This window comes from Calidris pugnax, unplaced genomic scaffold (assembly GCF_001431845.1).
Source record: "Calidris pugnax isolate Ruff unplaced genomic scaffold, ASM143184v1 scaffold571, whole genome shotgun sequence".
Classification (NCBI taxonomy): Eukaryota; Metazoa; Chordata; class Aves; order Charadriiformes; family Scolopacidae; genus Calidris; species Calidris pugnax.
The window spans coordinates 10,510-15,392 of record NW_015091263.1 but is presented as its reverse complement, the minus strand read 5'-3'; positions in this window follow the sequence as shown (position 1 = coordinate 15,392).

Genomic DNA, 4,883 nt, shown 5'->3' with positions numbered 1-4,883 from the left:
TTAATCAACCCTTAAGTGGAGGGGAGGGGGGGGGTGTCGCTACACAGAGGAATGGGGTAGAGTTAATTAATCAGCCTTAAATCATCAGGGGTTGCTAAACGAAGGGGGCTCTGGCAGAACTCACAGGAGTTTGAGGAGCTCCTCAGCTTTGTTTTAATTTGCCAACCCCCCCCCAAAAAAATGCTATTTAATTGTTTAATTGCAGTCGATGATTCCTCCCCAGATGGATGAAAAGGGCTGAAATGGCCTCATTTTTCTGCCCCCCCCCCTCCTTTGGAGCCCCCTCTGGGCTTGGCGTAGGCAATTAATTCTTTGAGCAAAACTGCTAATTAGCCTTGTTAGGAAGGGTCTCGTTTGCACGGGTGAAGGTGGAGGGGAAACGAAGGGTTAACGAGGGCTGGGATTTGGGGACTCTCTGGGCAGTTATTGCATCTTTTTAGAAAGACTGACGCCTTCTGCTGATTCCTCCCCCAAAAAAAAAAAACCCACCCCATCCTGCTTTTAGGTATTAAAAATAATCTTAATTAACAGCAAAGCTTTCCCTGACTGGAAGCAAAGGCTTTGCTGGGCGAGGGGGTGGAGGAAGCCCCCACCTGCCATCTCCGTAGCTTCCTTTTTGGTTTTTTTTAGCTAATTTTTAGGTCATTTTAAGCCAACCCGACGACAAACAACAGGTTGCCTCACGGCCGGCGATGCCGAGACTTGTAGCTCTTTTTAACAGCCTTTAACAACAAAAAAGGGGGAGGTTTTGGACAAAAGGATAAAAAAAGGGGTTAAACGGCGCTGGAAGTCAACTATTAAAACCAAAGCTTAGCAAAAATTAAACCACCCCCCCCCCTCTGGCAGGTGCCACCCAAGTGTCCTTTGAGCACCCAAAAGGATAAAAAAAGGGGTTAAACGGCGCTGGAAGTCAACTATTAAAACCAAAGCTTAGCAAAAATTAAACCACCCCCCCCCCTCTGGCAGGTGCCACCCAAGTGTCCTTTGAGCACCACCACGCAGCGGGCTTTTTTTAGGGTTTAATTTTCTTAAAAAAAAAACCAAACAAAAAATATCAATTCCCTGAGGCTTTGGTGGGCTCCCAAGGGGCTGGGGGGGGGGAACATCCCCCACCCTCTCCCTGCCCTCAAACCCCTCTTTATGGCAAATTTTTGCTCAGCCGCCTTCTGTTTGTGCTAAAGGAGTTTATTTTGCCTCTTTTCTACTTATTTCTCAGCACCCTTTTTAGGTCCCTGCAGTACTTTTGTAAAGATCCGCGGAACGTTTTCTATCTGAATTATTAAATGACTTGTTGGGTAGGGGGTGGTGGTGGTGGGGTGTGGTTTTTTTGTATATTTTTTATATTTGGGTTCTGTAGCTGTTATTTTTGAACCTCTCCCAGTCCTATTTTTGGGGACAGATCTTGAAATATTCTACCTGGTGGCTCGTGGAGATGTTTTGAGCCCGGGCACGAAGGGCCCATAAAGAGCCTTTTTTCCTCTCGGTGCGGCCGTTCTGAGGGGGGAAGAGCTGAAAAAAGAAGAGGGAAAGGGTCAAGAAGAGGTAAAAGGGAAAAAAAGGGAAAGGAAGAGGTTAAAAGAAAAAAGGGAAAGGAAGAGGTAAAAGGAGCAAAAGGGAAAGGAAGAGGTAAAAGGAGCAAAAGGAAGAGGTAAAAAGGTGAAAGTAGAGCTATAAAAAGATGAAGGTGAAGGTAAGGCCAGAAAGGTAAAGCTTAAAAAGAGGAGAATCCTCTTGTCCTGGGGTAAATTGGAGTAATTAAGGGGATAATTACGGGATATATTCAGTTTACAGCTCTACTTGCAGCCATGAGAAATAGCCTCCTGCTGGGCCCCAATTATATTCATTTTTTCCCCTTCTTTCTCCTCCTCTCTTTCCTTTTTTCCTTCTCTCTTTCCTCTTTTTCCTCCTCTTTTTCCTTCTCTCTTTCCTCTTTTTCCTCCTCTTTTTCCTTCTCTCTTTCATCTTTTTCCTTCTCTCTTTCCTCTTTTTCCTCCTCTTTTTCCTTCTCTTTCCTCTTTTTCCTTCTCTCTTTCCTCTTTTTCCTCCTCTTTTTCCTTCTCTCTTTCCTCTTTTTCCTCCTCTTCCTCCTCTTTTTCTTGCTCTTCCTCCTCTTTTTCCTCTTTTTTCCCTCGGGCAGGTTTCATTTTTTTATTTCCTGCTGGAAATATTTGGGGAGAGGGCGAGTTTGCTCCCGCTCCTGGACTTTAGCTCTTCCCTTTTAACGTGGAGGTTGTGGAAACCCTGCCCCAAACAGCCAAGGCTCCGTTTATTTGCATAAAACACCCAATATTTATTTTATTTTTTTCAAGTCTGGGAATAGGAATTGAATCTAAATTTAGCAAAAGGTGGGGTTTTGGTTTTAGTGGGACGCAGGGCTGGCTCCGCTGTGTTCCCTAAACTGGGGGGGTTTGAGGAGCAGAATTTGGGATTTTCTCTTTCCAACCCACTGCCTTTTTGCTCCCCGAGAGCTTCGGAAAGCGGAGAGGTAAATTTTCCAATAAATGAGGGGTTTTTTGGGGAAAAAACCCAGACCCACTCAGGCGAGGGCAGGTGTCCGGTGGGATTTCGGTGTCTGGAGAAGCTTCACTCCATGATTTGGGTTCTTTTTTTCTGCAAAGGTGGAGGGATCCACGCTCTTGGGAGCACGTCTCCCGCGTTCACGGTGTATTTAAAGGCATTAATTTCTCCCTTTTTTGGGGAATAATCGCGCTCTTTTCTGCCTCGAGGCGCAACTTTCCTCCCCGCAAACCGCGCACGCTCCGAGTCCTGCCCCGAATCAGCCCAGGGCGAGTAGAAAAAAAAACAAAAAAACTATTAAAAAAATTAATTATTTACTACTTTTTAAAATATATTTGAGGCATTAACTGCTCCTCCTGCGCGTCGGGCGCGCGTCGGCGTGTGACGGTCCCCTCGCTGTCAGCCTTTGCCACCACAAATAAAAAGTGCCTGTTTGGACCTCGCTGCCTTGTTTCCTTCCCCCCTCCCTGGGGGAAAAACCCTCACCCCCTTTCCCTTGGGAGGGGGGCACCTCAGGGGGATCCGCCGCTCGTTATAGCTCCTCTTCGTTAGGGCTCGTGCTCCTCTCCGCCGCGTTGCTCTGCAGGACACCTGGAGAAAGACAACGGATACGGCTGGTTTTCACCCCAAAAAAGGGCCGTTACAGCTTGTTTCGAGGATAAAAAGTGCCTGTTTGGACCTCGCTGCCTTGTTTCCTTCCCCCCTCCCTGGGGGAAAAACCCTCACCCCCTTTCCCTTGGGAGGGGGGCACCTCAGGGGGATCCGCCGCTCGTTATAGCTCCTCTTCGTTAGGGCTCGTGCTCCTCTCCGCCGCGTTGCTCTGCAGGACACCTGGAGAAAGACAACGGATACGGCTGGTTTTCACCCCAAAAAAGGGCCGTTACAGCTTGTTTCGAGGCTCTACTGCCTGTTTTCAGAGTTTTGGGGCTTGGGTTTTTTTTTTTGCCAAAATATAAGGTATTGTCGAACAATCCTCGCCCTGCAGCAGAGCTTTAATTGACTTTTTTTTAATGAGCAAGCATTCGTTTGGTCACTTAAAACTGTTTAAGTTCATAATTGAGCTCAACAACAGCAAAGATCGTTCCCCTTCTACGTCACAGGGGGAGGAAGAACTCACTGGTGTGACCCCCCCCTTTCCCCCCCCCCGGCTCATCCTGCACCCTCTGGGAGGTTAATTAGTACTTAATGAGGTGGTTCATCTCTTCCCCTCAGGGCTCTGCTGTGGCCGTGGCACCCTCTGCCGCCGCGCCGGCACAGCACAGGCAGGGGACAGCCAGCCAAAACCAACTCTTGGCCAACCAACTGGCCAAACCCCGCTCTTGGTAGCCCCAGGGTGTCGGCAAACCCCTTCTCAGGGGGTGGGGGGCACGGAGGATCCTTTGTGCCCCACGTTCTCCTCAGGCCACCGGTCCCATCTGACCACTGGTCCCACCTCAGGCCAGCGGTCCTCTGAGACCACCCCTTCCCCCCAAGACCACCACCCTCAGACCAGTTCCCTCAGGCCACCAGACCCCCCAGACCACTGGTCCCCTCAGGTCACTGGTCCCCTGAGGCCATCAGCCCCCCCAGACCACTGGTCCACTCAGACCCCTGACCCCCACCAGCTTCCCACAGGGCGGTCCCCTCAGGCCACCAGTTCTGACAGGCCACTGGTCCCCTGAGGCCATCAGCTCCCTCAGACTGGTCCACCCAGATCCATGGTCCCCACAGACCAACTGTCCCCTCAGGCCACCAGCCCTCCCAAGCCACTGATCCCCTCAGGCCATCAGCCCCCTCAGAGTGGTCCTCTCAGGCCGTGGGGTCACCTCAGACCACCTGTCCCCTCAGGTCGGTCCCCTCAGGCCACCAGCCCTCACAGGCCACTGGTCCCCTCAGGCCACTGATCCCCTGAGGCCATCAGCCCCCTCAGACTGGTCCCCTCAGACCCATGATCCCCACAGACCACCTGTCCCCTCAGATCAGTCCCTCAGGCCATGGGGTCACCTCAGGCTGCTGGTCCCCTCAGGCCACCAGCCCCCCCAGGCCACTAGTCCCCTCAGACCACTGCTCCCCTGAGGCCATCACCCCCCTCAGACTGGTCCCCTCAGGCCACCAGCCCTCACAGGCCACTAGTCCCCTCAGACTACTGGTCCCCTGAGGCCATCAGCCCCCTCAGGCTGGTCCCCTCAGGCCACCAGCCCTCACAGGCCACTGGTCCCCTCAGGCCACTGATCCCCTGAGGCCATCAGCCCCCTCAGACTGGTCCCCTCAGACCCATGATCCCCACAGATCACTGGTTCCCTCAGGCCATCAGCCCCCTCAGACCCATGATCCCCACAGACCACCAGTCCCCTCAGGCCACCAGCCCCCCCCAGGCCACTAGCCCC